Source organism: Perissodus microlepis, chromosome 7, assembly GCF_051167445.1.
Source record: "Perissodus microlepis isolate ML-2025 ecotype Zambia chromosome 7, ASM5116744v1, whole genome shotgun sequence".
Classification (NCBI taxonomy): Eukaryota; Metazoa; Chordata; class Actinopteri; order Cichliformes; family Cichlidae; genus Perissodus; species Perissodus microlepis.
The window spans coordinates 15,973,236-15,986,425 of NC_140467.1; the positions used below are offsets into that span (position 1 = coordinate 15,973,236).

General features: G+C 41.5%; 1 long non-coding RNA gene across 3 annotated transcripts in view; it reads left to right on the plus strand.

Annotated features, from left to right (window-relative positions):
• Positions 1-1,356: 1,356 nt before the first annotated feature.
• Positions 1,357-13,190, plus strand: part of LOC146382843 (uncharacterized) — a 31,117-nt gene continuing 19,283 nt past the window's right edge. For 2 of the 3 annotated variants that reach the window (XR_014800680.1, XR_014800678.1), the window contains exons 1-2: positions 1,357-1,483; positions 1,765-1,923. This is a non-coding gene — a long non-coding RNA (uncharacterized LOC146382843). The remainder of the gene's footprint in view (positions 1,484-1,764; positions 1,924-13,190) is intronic. The other variant, XR_014800679.1, reaches the window with a different exon arrangement.

Sequence of the window (13,190 nt, forward strand, 5' to 3'; positions counted from 1 at the left end):
ATGTAATTAGCATTTGTCCTTAACAAGGTTGAAAACATCATCCTGGTGTTTTTGTGGTATTTTGCTTGGACGTCGGGTCATAAATGGAAATCTTTGATGTGGACTTGAAATGAATGCATGTATATTTTTACAACAGTCTGTAGTATTAATAATAATAGTAATAATAATAATGATGATGGTGGTGATGCACATAATTACACTCTTGTTCTATCTAGATTGTGCTTCCTGACATTTTGATGTTGTACTACTGAAGTGACTCGGAGGCTTTAAGGATTAGGTTGTGTAACAGAATAAATTCTGTAAACGGTTCCTTAAGTGTCGTAACCCAAAGGCACGAACCCAAAACAAACACACACTGTCTGATAAACCCTTAGACATTCATGTGGGCTTACACACACACGCACAAACATACACGGCTATATTTTTTTGGATTTGATCCATTGACAGTAGCAGTCTGCCCGCTGTAGTACACTGATGCAGCCCACACTGCAGCCTGTTTTCTGTATTCCATATTTAGTTGGGTCCAGCTCAGTGATTGAGATGATTAAACAGATGAGTCCCCTTCACTGGATATGCGCCAGGACTTGTTAAGGAAGAAGCCAAGAGAGCAGCCACCATTTGATTCGGGTCATCAATAGAGAAACTCCAAATATTTGAAACTATTGAGGCAGTCTCAGAAGTTTAGGCCAGAAATAACTAGTGAGCACGATGAATCATCTGCAGTACAAATACTCACAGCAATGCCTACACCGCCTTTAAGGAGAACCCCATAGGCGAACACTCTCCAAAGGCTTTGATGGAAGGACAGTGGGCTAGTTTAACCTGATAATAAACTTTACATTTATAGACTTCTTCAATGAGATGCAGGTCCATGAAAAGCAATATAAAGGTAATAAATAAAAAACAAAAGGATGAGCCGAAAAAAAAATCCCAGTTAGAGAGAAAATGTCAGAGGAGAATTAAACAGGCAAACTGCACGTGTAGTACCCCATTTCGGGCTTGGTGATGCCCTGGCACGTTTTATGAAATGCTGCTAAATGAAGTCATAATTCGTCATCATGACCTCTGAGCACAATGACACGCTGATATCCTCAGGTGAACAGCCCACAGTCACACCGCCCATCTCCCACCACGTCATCTCCCTCAGCTGCCTCTGCCTTTTCCTTGGCTCTAATGAGTTATTGACCCCCTGCGGATGTGTAAAATAGAACAGGTCTTTTTGTCTTTTTATTGCAAATGCCAGCTGGTGTGTTAGTATCTGCATCCGTGCGTGCGCGCATGCGTGTAAGCGCACATTCATGTGTGAAGCTATTTATATGCGTGTTCATGTGCTCCAGTATGTACTGCAAGGAAGGGAGTTGCCCAGAGTGGGAGGCTGATGCTTGAGGACTTTATGACTAGTTTCATCCCTGTCAGGATTGTTGGGATAATCTGTAATTTAACAACTGCTGGTTGTCAAGAAGCTGCAAATAGGACATACAGGGTATGTGCGCTTCAAAGTACCTGTATTGTGTCATTACAAGCATATCATTATTTTTATTTTATTTATTTTCTTGACTTGACACTGCTGACATAACTAAAACAATGAAACTAACAGCACTGGGGAAAAACATACATTTGCTGTTTACAAATCTACTCATTAATTCAATTTATCATTTCTATTCAGGACTTTCTGCTCGGGAATCAACGAGAAGGGGACAAGCGTTTCGCCCACTGGCGCATTTTTAATTGTTTTCACCCAACTCTTTCTCACTGTGTCTACAGGGAAAGTGGCTCTTGTCATCTGGTGAAGAGGTGTAGAAGGCATTGCAAGGGGAACGGAGGTGTCTGTCACTGTGAGTGCTTGTGCCTATAGCTAAAACAATATGCTGCAGCATGTCTGGGGCTCTGAGAAGTGGAGTACATCACTGCACCATCAGCTGTGTGAGTCTCTTAACTACTAATGCACAAGGGCGCATCAGCTGGAAAATGTAAAGCATGGCCGTGAGACTGAACTGAACCGTACTTTCCCTTACCTTGGCTTGTCTGTTCAACCTTTTTAGAATCTCTTTGGCCTTGCAACGGCACAGAGGAATGCATTATGTGTATGTCTCTCAGTGTGTAATTAAAAACCAAAGCCAGCATGGTGCCCAACTGGCAAACCCTTGTCGAAACAGTAATTCTTTGCAAGGGCATTGAGTTGTTTACCCGCCTCATCTGTTGATTGCGTTCCCCATTGCAGAGGTGCTGAGCAGATGCTCTGTGTGGATCTAAACACAAGGCTTTTAACAGGTTCTCACTGTCTGTGTGTGCAGACGCAGCCTCCAAACAAAAAAGAGCTCTTTTCAAATGTGGCAAGTGTTAAAACCTTTATGTTCCAGCTGCTTCTCTGCAATGAAGTGATGGTGAAGAAAGGACTTGAATTAAGAAGCTTAGAATCAGATCACACATTCATCGGCACACTGTTCCTCGCGTATGTGCTTGAACTGGAGCACAGGGGATAGCAGTTGGAAAAAAGGGGAAAAAAGATCGACTCTCCTTCAGTATAGAAGTCATATTTGTTTGGCAGATGTGAGGTACCATTTCTCTGGATCATGATTGCATTGCCATTTCACTTGATTGATACGTAAATGTCACTGGCTTTAATAGTTCTGCCTCAGACAAAGGTATTCTTTTTTTATTCTCCTTTCCTTTCTTCTGTTTTTCTTTTAGATTATCCGGCTGACCATCCTCCCTTTAAGTCATAGGATGCATTTCTTTCCCTTGATTTTAAGAATTCAGCTCAAATCCAGAGTGACTCGAGTTCGAGTATCATGCTAGGAAAAGCTTTAATTCCTAGATTACCATCGCCATCATTACAAGGAACCGACAGCGCGACAAAGGGTCAGGAGGGGATCAGACTCTGTGGAAGGGTTGTTTATTTGGGCAGTAGCAGTGTGGGCTTCTCCTGACGTCATTTGTCGGGACTTGGCATTGGTTGGCCTGACCAGTGACATTTGCTTTCCCACCATGTGGCCCCTGTACTTTGAGGCCAGATGGCAGATGATGCCTCCGAAGCAGACGACACACAAACACCCAAGCGAGTGTATCCACACACACGCACACATGCACGCGCATGCGCAAGCACACACACATGCACATAGACTGCTCACAATCAAGTTTCCCTTCTCTCAGCAGGGGGGGGGGGGGGGGGGAAGGCAAAGCAACAGATCGATTTGTCACCCAAAATAATTTATAAAGTCCTGATAGAATGCCAGAAAGTAAACTTGGGGAAAAGTGGATGTATTATGATTGGAGCCGGGTAGATCGATGCTTTCCTCTCTCTGTGAGGCTCAGCTTGTTTGTTCAGGGTGAAATATCATCATGAAGGCACAGCTCACAGCTCTTACACCTCCCCCTTTATGTGCACTGCAAAATTTGTTCTTCGTTCGCTCTCTGTCTCATGTCCCCTTCCTTTTTTTTCTGCTTTTATCTGTACCTTTGTCCCACATGAAGAAACGGTCAGTCATCTGTGAACAGCATACAGTGGAACCACCGAACAGGGATTTGTCATTGAACCAGGTATCTGGTGATTTTGTCCGGGGAGACAAATGTTGATAGGCACGCTGTACTTGAGCGTTGTTGTTGAGCGCACATAAGCGTGGCCTATTAACCCGCAGACAGGAGGCAAATCAATTTACTAGCTCTGAAAGTTTTATCAATCATAAGCATCGCGGCTCGGAGGAAGACGGAATGAAGAAGGGCTTTCTCTAAGTACATCATATCAGTAAACTGAGATAAGCATCAGCACTTTAATCTGAAGCTTCTTTGAGCCGCTTTTGTAAAATGATTTCTGCCTTACTAGAAACCGCACAAACCACAGTCGCAGAAAATTATATGGACGGAGGGATGATGACAAGGAGCGCGCATGGTGATTAATCCTCAAGAAAAGCCAATTGTGAGCTGCTTTTCTTAGCTTCTTTAATTATTTCTAATTTGTCTTCCTGCCGCATGTTGTGTAACTTCCGAGGCTATAAATGAACAATTCTTTTTCAGCGAGAAATTTATTCCGAGTTCACAATTTGTGGAGGTTTATTTTTAACCTATAAAGCACAGTGTGAACTGGTAGCATCATTATGAGGTCACAGAGGAGGGTATTGGTAAGGTAACAAATCAAGCAGAGGAACGGAGCTGCACACTGGAGGGGAAAACAATTCATTGCTTTCCACTAACTTTGTATTGCATATAGGTTCCTTCTTGTCGATTCTTTCTGCTAGCATAAGAAAACCTAAAAAAAAAAAAGGCCTTAAAGTCTCAGCCTGATGGGATGCACTTGCAGCATTGTAAAGAACCCCAGCTAAGCAGGTGAACCGAAAAACCGAGTGTTTCAGGAGACAATAGTGGATAGCAGCAATGAGATGTGAGGCATCAGCAGGAAAAATGGGAAAACTGTGGGATCTCAACGCTCAGTATGCCTACGTGTGCTGCAAGAAATTTGTCAGTGAAATGTCCTGGCATCATGCAAGTTGTATGAAAGTGGAATTTAAATCATTTAGAAAGGTATGAGTAACATAATTTGTGCCCTAGAAAACTACAGTAGTTTCCTGTAACACATAGCTACATAATTTTTTTTTTACCTCTAGCCAGTTAAAGGGTTTTTGTTGGTGTTTCAGACCTCAGTTGCATATTGTAGTGGTGCCTGTTTTACACTCCAGTGGGTGTGGTTTGGTGGCAGGAAGCACTCTGTCTTTATAAGAGCTGAACTGTAATGTCAGTAGATGACCTGGGTGCAATTTGTTGTGGGTGGGCAGCTGTGAATCAGCTCATCTCACTTTTGTTTCATAAAATTATGTATTTATTTAGTTATTCATTTTAAGCTTCAACCTCTCAGATTCTCACCTTTTTTTCAGGGATGATGGTGATGATGCCTAGCAACAAGAGATTACAGGTTCTGGCTATGATTTTCAAACAACAAGGTGAAAACTCCAACAATGAGAGCACCTTTCTTCCAAATGAACTAAAATTTCATGTTGGTAAATGGCCTGTATTGGTATAGCGCTTTACTTAGTCCCTATGGACCGCAGAGCACTTTACACTACATTCAGTCATCCATCCATTCACACACTGGTGATGGCAAGCTACATTGTAGCCACAGCCGCCCTGACAGAGGCGAGGCTGCCGGACACTGGCGCCACCGGGCCCTCTGACTACCACCAGTAGGCAACGGGTGAAGTGTCTTGCCCAAGGACACAACGACTGAGACTGTCGGAGCCGGGGCTCGAACCGGCAACCTTCCAATTACAAGACGAACTGCCAACTCTTGAGCCACGATCGCTCATATTATATATATTCTTGAATGCCAGGCAATTTGATGAATACAGTGAGTACATGTATCAGTTGATAAATAGGTGAAGGATGTTCTTCATCTGTGCTAACAATTGTTAATTGATCTAAAGTCCTGAGCCACTCAATTCTTTATATTTTGTAAGAAAATGGGAAATAGGTGGAGTGATTTATTAAACCTACAGAAAAATAGTCTGCAAGGCAGATTCTAATGGTCTTGAAAGTCAATATTTGTATAACCACCTATATTATTTAACATAGCCTGAACTCTTAGGCCTGCTTTCTATAAGTAGTCTTCAGGAATCCTTCTCCATGGCTTCAAAGCTCTTCTTTGGCTGCCCTTCTGTTCTGATCCCACTCTGCTTCAGCATGTCATACTAGGGGTTAGCATTGGTGCACGAAGCAGGCTCTGATGAGAGTTAACATGGTTAAAGTCTTTATTTACAGTCAAGTAATAAAGCACAGATAAAGTGGTGGGGGTAATGGGATTGGACAGGCATTAAGGTTGCACATACAGGAGCTCTGCAGAAAAGAAGACACAAAGTTGCTTAAATTGAGTCTTTTTTGTGTCTTTTTTGTCTTACTTGTAGGAGAGGTGAGCTTGAGCCCCAGGTGCAGCTCTTGAGCATTGGGTCTCCAACAGAAGTGGAAAAAGTACAGATATTCTATACTTAAGTAGAAGTACTGATACTAGTGTTAAAAAAATACTCCAGTAAAAGTCAAAGTACTGATGAAACTTATTTACTCAAGTAAAAGTAAACAAGTACTGGCACTTAAATGTACGCAAAAGTAAAAAAAAAAAAGTAGCTCTTTGGTTTATAACCTACAATGTAGACGGGGGGCTTTGCTCTAAACAGGAAAATGAGTATTAACAGGGTCAAAGTGGTTAAAGTTAGGCACATGGGGAAGCCCTACAATCAGTGTTAGTGGCTCAGCATGGGGAAAAGAATTACAACAGAATCATTTATATTGGGAGCCCCAGTGAATTTTTTTTAATGTACAGGCTGCGATTAGCTGATTTGGGTTACTGCTGCTCTGAGGTTTACTGCTCTTTGTGGATTTACACAAACTAACCCTTTTATCCTGCATTAAACTGCAGAGTATTTTGTCACATGCATAATGTCACATGTACAGACCCAATATCTGATTTAAAAACATGAGGCGTTACTTGTAAGAGTTAAATTTTCCGTTTATCAGATACCACTGAGGAGTCCTTTTAACGTCTTTCTTATCTTTCTCCATCTCTGAGTGAAGTTAGCATCTTTCTTTTCTCTCCCTGTCAAAAACAGCAGCTGGACCTTTAGCTAGCAACACAAACTGCAAACAAACACTTTGTGTGTTTGCTGATGTTTCTTTAAACTGATAGAAATGCTGCATTTGAATTTAGCTGCCACTTTAAAAATGTTACTCCCTTTATGCTCATCTTCTATAGGGCTAGCTAGAGGCTGAAGTACCTCAGCAACTTATGGACATCTGGACTCATTCCAGTGTTGTGCCAAAATAAATAAATAAATATGTCCCACTTTAACCCCAGACTATGGGACACGGTGCCATTCCATCCGTTTTTATGCAACATCCGCTGATAATATATGAACAGGACTGTCTTTCATGTGTTACTGTTTAGGCTCAAATCAGTTTGATGTTTGAAGGCGTGCAGTGACATGAAATAATAACTCTCCTCAACTCCTCAATAATAACTCTCCTTATTCTTTTTTCAGTAATAAGAGAACAAGACAATTAATTGAAAGGAACAGAGAGGCTAAGAGTTAGCTGTTGAAAAATACTTGTTATGGGATCAGAGTTGGTGGTGAGGAACCAAGGCAGCCTTCTGCTTCAAGATAACCTCCACACGATGAGCTGATTTGGAGCAGGTGCAGAAAGGACTGGAAACGCCACCCAAGGACGACTAATATCAGTGAAATTAAACTTAGCGTCAAAACCTCACCTTGCAGCACCACGACACAGCAAAGTTAACCTTCGGGCTCCAGGGAGGCCAATCTCTGACTAATAGTCTTCCATTTTTGTGTTTTTCTGTCCAGCTGGGTTTTTTCTGTATTGGCAGTGTGTTTGGTATCATTGTCATGTTTAAAAAAAAAATCACACACAAATTGTGTACCAGAGGCTCCGATGACTGCAACAAAGCCAGACTGCAAGCCAGAAGCCCGTATGTCTGATTTATGTATAGAGTGGATGTATATCACCAAATTATTTAAAATGTGGGGTTGTGGATGCAACCATTACTATCACTTAGGGGGCTAATGGTATCTGCATGCAGATACCATTAGCTATTAGATACGAATTTAATCATGTTGAATTGAAATCTGGCTGCAGCCAGATTTCAATTCAACATGATTAAATTCGTTTTATTTATATAGCACCAATTCAATTCCCAGCAACTGTCACTTCAACTGACACTTGATATTATAAAGACGCTACTATATTTATATATATATATATATATATATATATATATATATGTCTGTGTGTGTGTGTGTGTGTGTGTGTGTGTGTGTGTGTGTGTGTAAAAAAAACAAAAAAAACAATCAGATGATCCCTTTTAACAGGAAGACACAGAACCAGGCTCAGAGGTAGCCATCTCCCACAACTGGTTGAGGGTGAGGGGAAAGATAAGAGAGAAATGGGAGGCAGGACAAAAGACCCACTACTGAAGGGAGAGCCAGAGTTTAATAATTACTAATGATTAATGCAATAGCGGTGTGTATATCCCTGTAGGGAGTGAAAAGATATGATGTGAAGAAACGCTCAGTGCATCATCAGAAGCCCCACAGCAGCCTCAGTCTACTGCAGCATACTCAAGGGATGGTTCAGGATCATCCGATCCAACCCTAATTATAAATTTTAAGCCTAATATTACAATCAATCAATCAATCAATCAATCAATAAAAGCCTTTATTCGCCACGTGCAGGTTGCCCCCCCCCCCCCCCCCCGACCTTACACACACAACACAGACATCACATGGGGATACAGGTCGGAGATCGGTAGCGTTACAGAAAAAACACTGAAATATACACTACAATGGGAAAGTACAAGAGGAAAAAAAGAGACCTCTACTCATGCTGGGCTCCTGGGAGGACAGCATGAGAGCAGGAAACAAAAAAACTCCTCTGCACAAAAAAGCACATAAATGTCCACAGCCCAGACTTCTCGTTGAGAAAAGGGTGTCAATAGCGTTCTCTTTTAGGTTTTAGAAACAGACTGTGAGAGAGTGTTCCAGGGAAACGTAAAAACACAAGACAAGACAAGGACATAAGAAGCTAAGCAGGGAAGATAAGGGAGAGGAGAGGAGAAAAAGTGCGACCGCCTTCGCCGAGAGCCAAACGAAACATCCAAAATTGAAAATAAAGAGCACCCGTCTAAGCGAGACACCCGTCTAAGCGAGACCTACAGCGTACATCATTAGCCACAAACACACAACTATGGGCATGCTAAGATTTGTCACATGGAATGTGCATGGAGCTGGCTCTAGGGAAAAAAGGTTAAAAATACTTAACCAACTTAAAAAATTACAGGCAGACGTTGTTTTATTACAAGAAACCCACATGCCTGTCACAGGTTTGAATAAACTTAAAACACCTGAGTTTCCTAATGTGTTCTCAGCCTGTTATAATTCTAGACAAAGAGGAGTAGCAATTCTAATACATAAAAATATTAATTTCACAGTACTCGATACAGTTATAGATCCAGAGGGCAGATTCCTAATCGTCAAACTATCTATACTTAACCAAAAGCTAGGTATTGTAAGTATATATGGTCCAAATGTTGATGACCCCTCATTCTTCCACGGTTTTTTTAGTACACTCTCCGAACACCTAGACTGCACAATTGTTCTGGGGGGAGACCTCAACCTGGGACTAAATGAAGAAATGGATAGGCTCAATACAGCAGGAACTCAGCGTAACTGGCAGTCCACAAATATAATCAAACAGTATATGAGCGACTTTGGTCTTTGCGATGCATGGCGCTCCCTTCACCCCAATAGTAAGGAATATACTTTCTTCTCACATGTCCATCACTCCTACTCTCGTCTGGATTATTTTCTGGTCAGCAGCTCACTGCTGAGTAACATTACAGACACTGAGATTCATCCTATAGCTGTAAGCGATCATGCTCCTGTATCTTTAACACTAATACAGATGAATAATACTACACCAAGAAAAAACTGGAGATTTAATACATCACTGCTCAAAGACGAAGAGTTTATCAAATACTTTAAAAAAGAATGGACTCTATATTTAGGCTTTAATGACATTCCTGGAACATCAGCATCTGTCCTCTGGGAAGCAGGGAAAGCCGTGATGAGAGGTAAAATAATCTCGTTCTCATCACATAAGAAGAAAGAAGAAAACAAAAAAATTCAGGAACTAGAGAAAAACATCAAATCCTTAGAAAAAGCCTATGTGTCACACCAAGATCAAGAAATATTAAACAAAATACGCAAGACAAAACTAGAATTAAATGAAATTATTAATAAAAAGACTAAATTCTTAGTACAAAGACTTCGCCTGCAAAATTATGAACACGGTAACAAATCCGGACAATTTCTTGCTAACCGGTTAAAAATCAATAAAGAAAAAACAACTATATGTGCTGTTAAAGATTTATCTGGGAATACAATATATGATCCTAAAAAAATAAATAACATTTTTAGGGATTTCTATGAAACTTTATATACACCACAAATAAACCCATCTAAAAACGAAATTGATCAATTTCTCGACAACATAACTCTTCCAAAATTATTAGACACCCAAGCAATGGCACTGGATTCGCCACTGACGCCAGGTGAACTCCAGGAAGCTCTGATAAGTATGCCCAATAATAAGGCTCCAGGTCCAGATGGTTTTCCAACAGATTTTTACAAAGAATTCTGGACAATTCTGGGACCAGTTTTTCACAGGATGTTGCAGGAAATCAAAGAAAATGGTAGACTACCACCAAATATGAACTCTGCAAATATCAATCTCTTACAAAAACCAGGCAAAGACCCTGTATATCCCTCAAGCTATCGTCCAATATCCCTTATTAATGTAAACCTTAAAATAATCTGCAAAGCTCTCTCAAAGAGATTAGAGAAAATAACCCCCCTTTTAATTCATCCTGACCAAACTGGTTTTATAAAAGGTAGGCACTCATCAACAAATACACGTAGATTACTTAATTTAATAGACTACTCATGCAGTAAAAACACTGAAACCATAATATTTTCTTTAGATGCAGAAAAAGCATTTGACAGAGTTAACTGGAAATTTCTATTTGCAACTTTACATAAATTTGGTTTCGGACCCTGTTTCATAAACTGGTTAAAAATATTATATAACTCCCCAACAGCTTGTGTCAGAACAAATGACCAAACATCCTCCCGCTTCTCTCTTCTGAGGGGCACCAGACAGGGATGCCCACTCTCCCCTTCACTGTTTGCAATTTTTATTGAGCCATTAGCAGCAGCAATTAGACAGGCTACAACAATTAAGGGCATAAAATGTAAGAATATAGAACATAAAATCAGCCTTTATGCAGATGATGTGTTACTTTTTCTCCAAAACTCACAAACCAATATCTCTGGGGTAATTGCATTGATAAATTCCTTCTCAAGTGTCTCAGATTATTCAATTAACTGGTCGAAATCAACAGTTCTTCCGATTAATTGCTCCTTCCATAATTCTTCTCCTTCCCCACTGCAATGTGGAAATATAAAATATTTAGGTATTAATGTCTCTCCTAAACTTTCAGAATTAACTAAATTAAACCACATCCCACTTTTAAAGACAGTAGAAGGCGACCTGGCTAGATGGGAATCTTTACCCATATCACTCATGGGAAGGGTCGCCGCTATAAAAATGATGATCTTGCCAAAAATAAACTATTTATTTTCAATGATCCCAAATAAGCCATCACAAGATTGGTTCAGATCTCTAGACTCGTACATTTCTAAATTCCTTTGGAAAGATAAACCCCCACGTATCAGCTTAAAAACACTACAAAGGACCAAGGATAAAGGAGGATTAGATCTGCCTAACTTTAATCACTATTTTTTAGCCAACAGGCTTCAGTTCATCTCTAGATGGTTTAAACACACCTTCTTAGATGAACCTTGGATAGATGTAGAACAGGCACTATGTAATAACCTAGAAATTTCAGACCTACCATTTATCAGCTCAAACATCAAACGACATGAATGCTTTAAAAGCATCAATATTAGCTCTTCTCTGACAGCATGGTGGGAGTTTCTAAAAATGACAGAGTCTTCATTAATCCCATGCAAACGTACACCTATCTGGAACAACCCGGATATATTACAAAACAATAATATGATAAACTTTTCAGATTGGAGTTGCAAAGGAATTAAATACTTGGAACATATATTGGAAGGAACAGACTTTATTTCGTTTGACAGACTAGTTATACAATATGGGATCAACAAGAAACGATTTTTGGAATATCAACAAATTAAATCCATAGTAAAAAAGAAATTTAATCCCAGTGAAGCTGAATTACAAACACCACCAAGTGTGGTACAATTTCTTAGTCTAAAACCCCCCAAATTATTGTCTAAAATATACAGAACACTTTCTAAAATAGATGAATCAATATCCCTTCCTATTGCAAAATGGGAAGCAGATTTATCAGTCAACTTAGACCCAAACCTTTGGTCTCAGATATGCTTAAAAACCTTTCAATGGATCAGAAATCCCAGTTTGCAATTAATACAATACAAAATATTACACAGAGTGCACTATACTGGTCATAGGATGTTCAAGATGGGCTATACGCCTTCCAACAACTGCTCACACTGCACAGCAAATACACCGGACAATTACATCCACGCTCTTTGGTTCTGTCCACCAGTTCAGAAATTTTGGCGTGAGATATGTGAAGACTTATCAAAGTGTCTGAAATGTAACATTCCAGCCTCCCCTTTAGTATGCTTGCTGGGCAACTTGGATGAGGTCACTGCAGAAATAAACACAGCCCACGTTGTTTTTACGGCCCTATGCATTGCCAAGAAAATGGTCCTCATTAACTGGAAAAATAAAAATAATCTTAATTCTAACCAATATAAAAACCATCTAATAGATCACATTAGTCTTGATACAACCTCTGCCATCACATTTGATCAATCCCTTTGGGCTCCTTTGATCGGCTTCATCACCTAGTGGGGGTGGGGGGTCATGGTTTGGTCCTGCCTTCGCTATTGTGGTTGATGTGGGGGTAGGGACGACCTTAGGGCGTCTGGGGAGTCCCTAGGGACGTTTCCCTGGAGGGCCTAACCTGGGGGCTGTGGCCATGACCTGGTTAGAAGCTCTGGGGCTCTTGGATGGTGTTTTCCTTGTGGCTGCGTACAGCGGAGATGGGGGAGGGTCTGTGCTGGCGGACGTTGGTTACTGGCCTGGTAGCCTGGCTGCCCCTGGGAGGGTCCGGGACGGGCGTGGAGGCTTGGGGGTCTGGGGGTGCTCCGCCCCCCGGTCTGGGGTGCTGGCCGGGCCTTGGGGGCTTGGGTCCTGGCTGTTGTGTCGCCGGAGCAGTGGGCGGGTGGGTGCAGGGGGGCTCAGCCCCAGTGCAGGGGACCTCTGGTGCATCGGCCCAACTAGGGGGCTCTCTAACTGGTGGGGAGGTTGTTACATCTTTGCAGGTGGTCTCCTCACTACAGGAGCTCACTCTGCAGGTGGGGGGAGAGATATAGGAGAGGGGGAGAATGAACTCAACCTGGGTGTCTATTGTCTTGTGTAGTTTGGGAGATGATTGGATGATGGGGTGGGTGCAGTTTTCTCTCAGGTGGAGTCGGGTGGGCTGCCCCGGACTCTGTGGGGCTGGGCAGTGCTGCTGCTGCGGGCCCCGGTCCGGATGGGCCTGGGCCTCCTTGCCCTGG